This window comes from Phodopus roborovskii, unplaced genomic scaffold (assembly GCF_943737965.1).
Source record: "Phodopus roborovskii unplaced genomic scaffold, PHOROB, whole genome shotgun sequence".
Lineage (NCBI taxonomy): Eukaryota > Metazoa > Chordata > Mammalia > Rodentia > Cricetidae > Phodopus > Phodopus roborovskii.
Window position 1 is genome coordinate 1,172,185 of NW_026126545.1, and position 12,221 is coordinate 1,184,405.

General features: G+C 37.9%; 1 protein-coding gene across 2 annotated transcripts in view; it reads right to left on the minus strand.

The window, feature by feature from the left end:
- The window catches only part of Aldh1a1 (aldehyde dehydrogenase 1 family member A1), a 117,082-nt gene extending 112,855 nt beyond the window's left edge, over positions 1–4,227 (minus strand). The window contains exon 1 of one of the 2 annotated variants that reach the window (XM_051200160.1): positions 4,131–4,227. The gene's annotated coding sequence lies outside the window, so the exon portion shown is untranslated. The remainder of the gene's footprint in view (positions 1–4,130) is intronic. The other variant, XM_051200159.1, reaches the window with a different exon arrangement.
- Between the last annotated feature and the right edge of the window lie 7,994 nt (positions 4,228–12,221).

Here is a 12,221-nt window from a genome sequence, read left to right on the forward strand (position 1 = left end):
TTCCAAAACATATATTATGTAAGAGTATCATATTCTACCTAAATAGGGAGAATACAAGCTCATGAAATTATGTTGTATAGATACATGATTAAGAAAAACAATTCAAAGAATAAATGCTATTATTAAAAACAGAACTCAGCTCTTTTTCTGGAAAACTTAGAACAGTGAATAACCCACAAAAGTGCCCTCTTCTGGTAATGCGTGAGTCCTTTATAGAAGAGAGGACCTGGATACCTTCTTGAAGTGATTTCCAGTCCTCTGAATATATTTACTTTATCCTGAAATCAAATCTAGATCTATTAGCATAAAGACAACAGTTATCCCAATGGGAAATTAATCATGAAAACTATCTTTAGAAAGCAGAGTAGCTTGTATTTAATCTAAGAAATTACCAAATATCTAAACATTATAATTTTAAAGGCCAAAAAAAGAAAGGAGAATTTCAGTTATTTACCTCTAAAATATTTATAAGCAATATATGTAAGATTGAAATATAAAAACATTTTCTCTTTGAAATTAATGAAAGAAAGTATTTGGGGGAAAATTTGACCACATGCTCACTTTCTCTAAGTAATCTCAAACCTTCCTTGATTCCAAACACACACAAACAGGATCCATCCTATTGCTGAAACCAATAAATACATCTTAGTTTCAAAAAAAAAAGGCATTACTTTAGGATAAAAGGATGAAAAAAGATATTCCAAACATATGGATCAAAGAAACAAATTGGTGTGACTACTTTAATATCTGAATGAGCCAGGTATTGTTGACTCCTCATTAGAGGCCTTACCCTTTCTGAGAAATGTATGGGGAGTGCATTGGAGAGATGTGAAGGGGAGAGAGAAAAAGGGAGGGAGGGAAACTTTGGTTGTCATGTAAAATTAATTTAAAACATTTAAATCTGTGCCTTACTAAATTATAAAATATAAAAGAAGTGGATAACTTTCTTAATAGATACCACTTACCAAAGTTAAATCAATATCAGGAAAGCTATTTACACAGACCTATAACTCCTACTGAAATAAAAGCACTGATTAAAACATCCCAACTAAAAGAAGTTCAGTGACAGAAGGTTTTAGCACAGAATTCTACCTGACTTTCAAAAGAGAGTTAATGCCAATATTCCCTCGAATTTTTCACAAAATTGAAACAGAAGGAACTTTGTCTAACTCATATCCAGGAAATACATTTGATGTGGTCAGCAGGAGAATTTCCCAGTAGCTGATGAGATTTATACATGGACCATGAAGAGTAGATCTGAGGGAGACACCAAGGTATCTGCTCCAAAACCAAGAATGAAAGAAAGGGAGCAAGAACAATCAAGTTCATAGAAGCAAATATATTTTAAAAGTTAAATGGCAATATTTGGGTATACAATGTAGATTGAAAAGGACATGCTAGTGGCACAGGGCCCCTCCTGCCCCTGTCTTTAGGCTTGGCTTTAGAGAGAAACTGGCACCATTGGCTTTGTGTGCTTTGGTTTGAGCAAGGGTGAGCTGGAAAATCACAACATGGTAAGTGAGCTGCTTCTGTCCCCAGATGGTGAGTGGCAGATGATGTGCTGGAGCCAATGTGGTGGGTATTCCCTGGATCTGGGTGCAATTATCCTCCAACCCAGGAGGTTCCATGCAGTCCTTGAAATGCCCTGGACCCAGAAACTGGCCTCTCAATGACTTTGCTCTATGGGTTGAGTCTGCAATGAGCACTGGAAGCAGGGAACTGCATGTAGAATCGTGTTTGTAGTCAACATGAACTTTCTTTTGGTACACCCATGGAAAGCAGGTCACCAAACTTAAAGAGGCTTCATTTCTGCAGAACCTTCTAGATGGTCTGCACTTTGCATTTAAGCTTTATTTGTAAGAACCATTTATGGTTAAGATTGTGGAGGTTGTAAAATGCATCTCATGTGTTTGGTAGCACTTCACTGCTAAGCTGTGATGTAGAAGAGGAAAATTGTTGATACAAAGGAGGTACAAATGCTTAGAAGAGAGTAAGCCTCACAAAGTAGAATTTAACTGAGAAAGGACTGCCTGTAAAACACCCAAAAGTAAAGTAAGTGTTAGAAATTTGGATCCCAGTTTCACATATGCTCACCACGATTTTCTAGATATTTCACTCAAATCCACTGCAAAGAAGCCTCTCCTTTGTTACAATCAGAATCAAGTCCCATCCTAATAATCAAATTCAGTCCTGTAAGAATCTGTTCAAGGAGACATTACAGGATCTCTCTCTCTCTCTCTCTCTCTCTCTCTCTCTCTCTCTCTCTCTCTCTCTCTCTCTCTCTCACACACACACACACACACACACACACACACACACAAAATAAAAGAAAAAAGAAAAGAACATGCTAGTTGAAAAGAATAGAAAATATTAAAAATACCACACCTTTTGTTGTTTTTGTTTATCAATTTGTTTGTTTTTTTACACAAAGTTTCTTTGTATAGCCTTGGCTATCATGGAGTTCACTCTTCTTTAGACCAGGCTAACTTTGAACTCATAGTGATCCACCTGCCTCAGCCTCCTGAGTGCTGGGATTACAGTCATGCATGACCATCCCCCAGTTATGATACTGCACTTTTAAACTAAAAATTTGGGACAAAATTCTATGTTCACATTAACTAACAAGAAGTGGGAATCAAAGCAGACATAATAGGACATCTAAAAGTTGGTGTTGTCTACTAACTCTGTAAAGTCAGGTAGGAGTCACCAATGATACTGACTGGCTGATGTGCAAAGTTAACACAGCAGTGTGATTGGTTGTTTTTACCTAGAAGATAATTAGATAATCAAAGTAGACTATGGAGACAGGATCTACAGACATAAATCATGATGTGAGCATTAGCTACTGACACTATAAACATATCCATCATTCTTACTCCTTGGGCCTTCTTCTCTTTGCAGTGGTGTTATGGCAAGAGAAGACTCTCACCTGTGACAAAATGAGGTTTAAGCAGGTGCATATGAGTGACTTCTAAGAAGCCTTACTTCTTGAATTATAGAACAGTGCATATGTGGCTTTCATCTTTGTTGTTTTAAATACAGAGGCAATGATGAAAGAGACTGAAACCATATAGTAATCAAAAGGAGTTTGAAAGAGTATCAGAAACATAGCCCAAATGTTACAGGACTGCAGTGTCAAAGAAAACAGTCACTTATCATTATGCATTTTGCCAACTTAAAATATAAACTCCAAATTTTAAGCCATTTCAACTCCATTTCTGTTATTATTAATGATTCCTAAATGACATTATAACTAAAACAAACAAAAAAAAAACTAGTGATATATGTCATGGGAATCTTACCAAATGAGGAAATAACAACTGGAAATAGAAAGACCAAATGTGTAGAATAAGTCATGGTTCAAATCTAGGGCCAGAGAAATTTAAGAAGGATTGAAAACTGAGGGGCCATTCTGAGGTTCCAGCTCATGAAGAGTCCTTTTATTGGCCAATCCCCTACCACTCATATCTCATTTATTAATTATGAAGCAATTTTAATATCTTAATATTTTCAAGTGTCTTGTTCAGTTTTGCAGCATTTCATTCATATTCTTGTTTAGTAACCCCACATTTCTGCTTTCAATATATTTCAAATACAATTTTCTTGTAAAGCCTCGTTTCACCTGCTAAGCCCTCAAAGCAGAATGCTCTTCTCCAAAGGCAAAGACACTGTTTTCTGATAACTTTGTAGCAAGTGGTATTTTACCTATATTGTCAGTTTTACTATTTTAACTGGCTGCAGTAAGTACTGTGAGATGCTCTCACTTAAGTCAAGCCCCTTCCTCCAATCATTGTTCGATAAAGGCTACCTTTGGTATGAGTTGAAAGATGAAATTATGTATGCATCTTCCTTCTCCTGCATTTGCAGAGACCATGGGAAACTAATTTCCAAAATCTGCAATTCATGGGACTTTGTACAGAATGACTCTGAATCTCAAAGCAAATAGACAACTTGGCTCTGCTCTTCCTGCCACTCTCCCTGGATCCTGCTCTGAACTTCTCAACCTTGCCTGTTTATCACCGTTTGTCACCAGCTAATTAAACATGATTTCATCTTTCTACTTCCTTCTTGATGTTGTGGTCAGTTAAACCTCTCCCCTCCCTCCAAATTCTTCTCTCCAGATATCGTACCTCTCACTGGCTTCACTCATGGGGGCTTTTCCAAGCTTCCTTCTGATTGTAGAAGCCACTCTGGCCCACTTTCCTGTTCCCCAATTTCCCGCCCAGCGTCAGACTCCTCCCCACTGAGTTTGATCCCCCCCTCAGATTGTCTTCCAGGCCTGGATGTTCTCTCTTGGCCTTTCCCCAACAGGCTCAGTTCTGAGCTCTGTCTCTCTTGTGAGAAGCCAGTTCCAGTTTCTTAGGGCATGGTCAGCTTTGCCAAAATTCTCTGACATTAGACGCCTCCTCCAGTTTCCCTGCTGAGAAAGATGACTTTTCTTGGCCCAAGTATTTCAGAAGAGCAGATCCACTGAAGTTGATCAGCCTTTGTAGTTGCTTTTCCTTTCAGAAATTCTTCTACCTGCAATATCCAGTCACATTGAAAAGGTGTTAAAAATGCATTCATTCCAAGAGGACCAGATTTAGTTTATCTTTATGGTTATTGGAATTATTTAACAGTTCCCAAGACAGACCTGATGTATGTGTCTAGAGTTTTTGAACCAGAGCAGACACTGTGCCTGGTTTATTCTCCACATGCCTCCTTTCTGAAGGACTTAAGATTTGTGTCACCTTCCATCCCTTGTCCTCAGCCATAGGTCACCCCACACTGACAGACACAGAGTGTGCCTTCATAGCTCTCCAAGACAGTTGCAGAGGAGGTTGGCAATATAACAAGGCCTGGATGATGGCCAGAGAAAAGTTGATGAAGGGAACTAGAAAAATTCCGACTAAGGGGAGCAATGCTGGCTGACTGGTCCTGAAAATTTAAGGAAGTGATGGTGGAAAATACCCTGAATGTCATTCTCTGGCTTCTGGCTTGTTTTTCCTTTTACCTGTATTTGCAAAAGTATGGATCTGGGCTAGGAAATCTTCCAGTAAATGAGGAAACTCAGACAAGAGGGATTGTTACTTTAAAAAAAAAAATATGTGTCTTCATAAAAGTAGAAAGAGTAGTAGGAAATAGTAAACTTCCTAATGAGTTAGTGTTCATATTGTGAAACATATGCATACACACACACACACGCATATACACATGAATGTATGCACACACATGCATATGAACTTATGTATGCACATATAGAGACACATGCATGTATATACCAGCAAACATGACCATGCATAAAACATGCATACACACTCTTGTATATACACCACTCACATACAGATACGTATACACACAAACACATATGCATACACATACATGCAAACATACACACACACACACACACACACACACACACACACACGTATCAACCACTCCATACTCTGCTTTAGAAATTCTCCTGAGTACCATTACTGTACAACCTATAATATGCAAGATATTTTTGTTCTCATAAGAAAGCCAGATATATCCTTTTACATATAGATAATTGTACCTCTCACCACTCATCAAAGAAGCTTCTTTTTTAAGCAGACAAAGAGACTTCAAAAATCCTTAACTGGGCAATTACAAGAACAAGCAACCATGAGGAACACAGCCCCAGTTAATACATCAACAATAAAAACCCTACACCTGAGTCTCAGGGATCATCTCAGAAAATAAAGCTGAACAACTGTAAGGGAAAGAGAACAAAGACATCTGCTGTGATATGGTGTCTTCTATGCATGACAGGAAAGCTGTACCCATGAAGTGTCAAAAATACAGTTACCTAAATAAGATCTGCACAATGATAATACTAGTTGACATCCCAGTGTGGGTGGGAACAATCTCACAAGGTCCCATAGATGAAAAACTATAGGCAATTAATAGCTTCTCAGAGGAGAATTCAGTCTTCTCCAGGGATAAGGCCTTCTCCAATCCCAAGCAGTGAACCCTAAATTCATACACATAAGATCAACACTAATTTGGACTTAGAAGGTTATACACACACACACACACACACACACACATATATATATATATGTGTGTGTGTCTGTGTGTAATAAAAAAAGAAGAGGTAATGAATATTGGAGGGAATGTGTAGAGGAAATGGGAGAAGTTAGAGGGAAAAGGATGTAAACATAATGCTTATGGATTAAGTTCTCAACAAAAGTTAAATATAAAGTTAAATAATAGGATATTTCAAAGATTTTATGCTCCTTATAAAGGAAATATTGTACTTTGGATTTTTAAGTGAATGTTAATATCTATAAATCACAATTAACATTTTTCCAATCCTGAAATCTTGAACTACTAAGTATAGTTTTCACCAATATTTCTGTAATTATATTAAAAAACTAGGCAAGGGGTAGCTATACGTAATTATAATAAGATTACAATAAATCCTGACTTTACTGAGGAGAAGCTACACCCAAGTGCAAAGCCTCAACCAGGACAGCACATCCCCCCTCCTGTTCAGAAAGTTAAAGAGACTGAAGAATGGAACACCCAGATGGAAGTACAAAAAGCAAACTCAAAATTGACCTATGCTTTAAAAACAACAATACAGGCATTCGTCATGTAAGTGAAAAGGATAGAAGCAGCCATAATTCTAAGGAAATGTGAATGGAAAAGTTAGGAATCTGCCTTTCCCTGTCTTAATAACACTTTCCTTTTATTTAAAAAAAATTAAAATAAATGTGGTAAGCTGACTAAAAATGATGTCACTTCTCTGTGATGACTTACTATTAACAGAAGTGTGAGTTTTTCAAGTCGGAACTTGCTGAGTACTGAATTTGGCACAAGGTGGGGTCCTGTCAATGCTAGCAACAGAGCATGAAGTGTGGCCAAGTCTTCACTTTCTTTCAGAGTAGAGAAAGGACAGGTTCTGAAAACTGGAGATGTATTGATTACTCTGTTTTTCTAGTTTCAATGCACACCTGGGTTCTGTTTATTCTCTGGGTAAATGGAGCTGATAAGACAGATAAACAAGTTATTTTCTTAAATAATTACAAAGTCGGAAATATTTGTGTCAAGCTAACAGTTCTTCTTCTCTATTCTTTCTGAATTTTGGCTGCCTATCACTTGCATCCGATGTGGAGATGAATTCATTGCTCCTTGAAGAAGTGACTTAGTTGATGAATCTTTCTTGCACTGTGGTTAGTTAAGATTCATGGAATTATTTCCACTTTTCTGTATTAGTTTAGATCTGTGTCCTAAGATATGGTTTAATTTATAGATATTTCCACAGACTGCTGCATAAAATGTGTGTTCTTTGTCATTGGATGTAATATTCTGTAGACATATATTAGGCTCAGTTCATGTATGATACCATTTAATTCTGATGCTTTCTGGTTTGTTGTTCTGTCAAGATGATCTGCTTATAGGAGAAAATGGAGTTTGAGTTAACCTACTAAGTTTGGATTAATATAAGTCTTGAAATCAGTAATATACTTTATATCAAATTTGGTGAACCAGAGTTTGCCACATATTTTTCTAGGTTAATTGTTCCTTTGATAAGAGTGAGGTGCCTACATATGTAAAATTAAACTAATACATAAATAAAGATTTTAAAAATTAAGGTTTTGGAGATAAGAAATCTGCAAAGGAGCTGTTGAGTTTGTTTTCTGTTGGCCATCTATTGCTGGGATTGCGGCCTATTACTACGCGTCCTTAGTTTCTCCAGTGAAACTCGGTTGGAGAAAACTAAATTTTCATTTGCCAGTAATTATGAGTTGGAGATTGCTTCTGTGTTAGGAATGGAACATGTGTTCTCTCTTTTCACCTCTAGGACCCCATCTGGTAAAGGCTCTGGGCATATAGCCTCAGTCTCTATGGGTTCATACTTGTGTGGATTTTGTTGATATTGACAGCCTAGTTTCTTTGTTGTCCTCCATCTGCTCTAGCTCTTACATTCTTTCTACATCTTCTTCTATAGGATTATCTTACCCCAGAAGGGAGAGATTTAATAGAAACATCGCATTTAAGGCTGAGTATTCCAAGGTCTCACACTCTTCAGGTCTAACTGCAGGCCTCTGCATCAGTACCAATCTGGTGCAGGGGAAGCTTCTCTGATGATGAATGAGCAAGACCTTGACCTCCTGTTCAATGGTTTGTGTAGGTGTTATTTTCAGCAATGGGGTCTTTCTGTCATCCTGTAACTTTTGCAATGCACTGGATTATTTGGGGGTTTCCATCAGACTCCTTTGGCAACAACTCATATGTAACCAATTCCAAGTATTGAAGTATCATTTGATCATGAAAGATGTCTATTTGGGCTTTGGTGTTTGTCAATTTCATTCATATCACCTTTATGTATGTAATATTTTTTGTGCTAAAACTTTATTTTTGAAAATATTGATTTTTTCTTTTTTATTATTTTTTATATACCAAATACACATTCGTTTTAGATTGTTAGGCCTGTCTTATGAAAAAAAAATGTGAGAGTTTGGGTGGATTAAAAAGCAAAACTTCTCTCACAGTTCTGGAGGCTGGATTTCCAAGATCAGTCTCTCAGGGTAGTTTCTTCTGAGACCTTTCTCTTGATTTGCATGTGGCTTCCTTATCCCTCTGTCATTCTATGAACATTGACTCATAATGACACACGTTTTTTATATCAAGAACCTTATTGAAATTTCATCACCACGTTCAAATACAGAATAATTACACTCTGAGGTACATGGGGCTAGAAAGTCATTATATAAATTTTAAAGGGTGGGCATAAAATTCTGTTCATATTAGATATTCTGCTAGAAATAGAGTTGCTTATAGAAATATACTGTGCATTTCTTTAATTAAATTTATCAATGAGCCCAGGTTCAAAAATAATCTTGAAGTGGACAGAGATAAACTTGGATTTCAGGCTGTGACTGTAAGGCTGTGTTCATTGCCTTAAAGAGAACTTAGAATCCAGCTTGGAGTCCACAGCACAGCTGGAAGAACAGCTGGAAGGTGTGGACTTACAAACAGGCTTAGCACAGCTGGGACTTGGCAGTGGAAGCAGAAGCATTAAGCAATTCAGAAACATTTGAGAAATAAGTCTGAACTTGGTCTTACAGTCCAAATGTAAGTCAAAATTTTCCTTAAAAGAACACATTATATTGCTTGATTTTCTGGAAAGCCTTTGGAAATTGTTTATGTTATTTCACACGTGTTTTAATAAGACAGGTGTTAAATCTTCTATAGGCTCAGCATCAATGGATGACTAAAGCACCACAGAGCATCTTGGCATCTGTTTACCTGTTATCTTCCCAAAATATTCACATTTTAAGCCACCTTTTTTTTTTTCTTTATTTTTCTTATTCTACATTCTGATGCCAGTTCCCTCTCCCTCCCACCCTCTTTCCCTCCCTCCCTCTTACTCCCCCTTCCCACCACCCCAACTCCACAGGGAGAATGATGCCTTCCAGGAGGGGTAAACAAAATTTGTCAAGTCATTTGGAGAAGGGACTAGGCCCTCCCTCCTGTCTCTAGGCTAAGGAAGTATCCCTCCATGGGGAACAAAGTCCTTTTGTGCACCAGGAATACATCCTGGTTCCACTGTCAGAGGTCGCTTAGACTGCCCAGGTCTTTAACTGAGATCCACTTTCAGGGGGTCTGAGTCAGTCCAATGCTGCTTTCCCAGCTTTAAGTCTGGGGGCCCATTAGCTTCTCTTTGTTCAGGTCAGCTGCCTCTGTGTGATTCTATAGCCTGGTATTGTCCTTCCTCTCTGCATCTGGCTTCCAGTTGGGCTCCTTGTTGAGCTGTGGGTGTCAGCTTCTGTTTCCATCAGCTACTAGATGAGGGCTCTATGATGGTAGATATTTTAGTCATCAATCTCATTATCAGGGTAGGGCATTTATGGTAGCCTTTCCACTGTTGCTCAAATTGTTACTTGGATCCGTCTTTTAGGTTTTTGGACATTTCTCTAGATTCAATAGATTCAGTTTTCTCTTCAAACCTATATTGGCTCCCTCTTTTATGGTCTCTCTCTCTCTTGTCTATTCCTCCCCTGACTCAATCTTCCTAATCCCATGTCTTTCCTCTCCTCCCCTTCTCTTTCTCCTTGCTCCCTCTCCCCTTCCTGTCCCTGCCACTCCCAATATGCTCAGGAGATCTTGTTCCTTTCCCCTTCTGTGAGGGACCTTGTATGAATCTCTCAGATTCCTCCTTGTATCCTAGTTTCTCTGGCAGTGTGAATTATAGGCTGGTGATTCTTTGCTCTATGTATAGAATCCATATATGAGTGAGCGATACCATATTCCTCTTTTTGTGTCTGGGTTATCTCATTCAGGATGGTTTCTTCAAGGCCATCCATTTGCCTGTGAATTTCAAGATTCCATTGTACCCCACCCCCATCCCCCGCAGATTATTATTTCATTGTCTAAATTTGCCACATCTTTATCCATTCTTCAGTTGAGAGGCATCTAGGTTGCTTCCATGTTCTTGCTATTACAAATAATACTGTTATGAACATATTTTAACAGATGTCTTTGTTGCATGGATGTGGTTCATTTGAATATATGCCTAAGAGTGGGATTGCTGGGTCCTGTGGTAGACTGATTCCCATATTCCTGAGGAAATGCCATATTGATTCCCAAAATGGCTGTACAAGTTTGCACTCCCACCAGCAGTGGAAGAGTGTTCCCTTCTCCAGATCCTCTCCAGCATAAGTTGTCATTGATGTTTCTAATTTTAGCCATTCTGGGAGGAGTAAGATGATATCTCAGAGTTATTTTGATTTGCATTTCCCTGATAGCTAAGGATGTTGAGCACTTTCTTAAGTGTCTTTCAGCCTTTTGATTTACTCTATTGAGAATTCTCTCTTCAGTTCTGTACCCCATTTTTAATAGGCTTATTTGGTGTTTTGGTGACTAGTTTCTTGAGTTCTTTGTATATTTTGGAGATCAGCCCTCTGTCAGATGTAGGGTTGGTGAATATATTTTCCCAATCTGCAGGCTGCCATTTGGTCTTGTCAACAGTGTTCTTTGCCTTACAGAAGCTTCTCAGTTTGAGGAGGTCCCATTTATTAATTGTCGATCTCAGTGTCTGTGCTGCACGTGTTATGTTCAGGAAGCGGTCTCCTATCCAATTTGTTCAAGGGTGCCTACTCCTTTCTCTTCTAAGAGGATCAGTGTGGATGGATTTATGTTGAGGTCTTTGATCCATTTGGACTTGAGCTTTGTGCATGGTGATAGACATGGGTCTATCTGCAGTCTTCTACACACCATCATCCAGTTGTGCCAGCACCACTTGTTAAAGATGCTTTCTTCCTTCCATTGTATACTTTTAGCTGTTTTGTCAAAAATCAGGTGTCCATAGGTGTGTGGGTTAATATCAGGATTTTTGATTTGATTCCATTGGTCTACCTGTCTATTTTTGTGCCAATACCAAGCTGTTTTCAGGACAATAGCTCTGTAGTAGAGCTTGAAGTCAGGGATAGTGATGCCTCCTGAAGTTCCTTTATTGTACAGGTTTTTTTAAGCCACTGTTTTATTAACTAGACAAGGCCATTTCTAAAATTTTAACACATATTCTAAAATCTAATTGGTACATTCATGGTGCTTCTAGGGCATATTTATGTAGTATACGTTTGTACAGTTTCTACAATTCATATTTACATTTTCCATATATTTAACACTATATATATATATATATACATATGTGTGTGTGTGTGTGTGTGTATGTGTGTGTGTGTAAATAAACCAGGAAAATAAAGCAAGTATAAAGATAAAATGAAAATAGCCTTTCTTTATCAAGTAGTGTATAAGTGAATACATGGAAGTTATATACATTATGCTTCATTCTTTTTTTTTTTTTGAAGTTGATTTTCTTTGAAACAAGCTTGCTTCTACATTAATCCCAGTTCCCTCACCCTCTCCTCCTCCCCTGTCCCCTCGCATAATATATATATATATATATATATATATATATATATATATGTGTGTGTGTATATTTTATTAAATTAGCCCTTTACCTGTGCTTGGGAACATAATTAGAATTCCCTGGATTTTTAGGGAGTTTTGGATAGAGAATTTTCTTTGACCTCTGAGTCCAGCCAACAAAGAAGATTCAGCTATTGAATATAACATGGACTCCATCAGAAACTTCTGTTTCCAAGCTCCTACACCCACCCGTTCCCATTAAAAGTGCCTACTCTGGCTTACAAACACCTTGGGACTCATAAATAAAGAAGCCAAACCACTTTCTCTCAGCCTTGAAG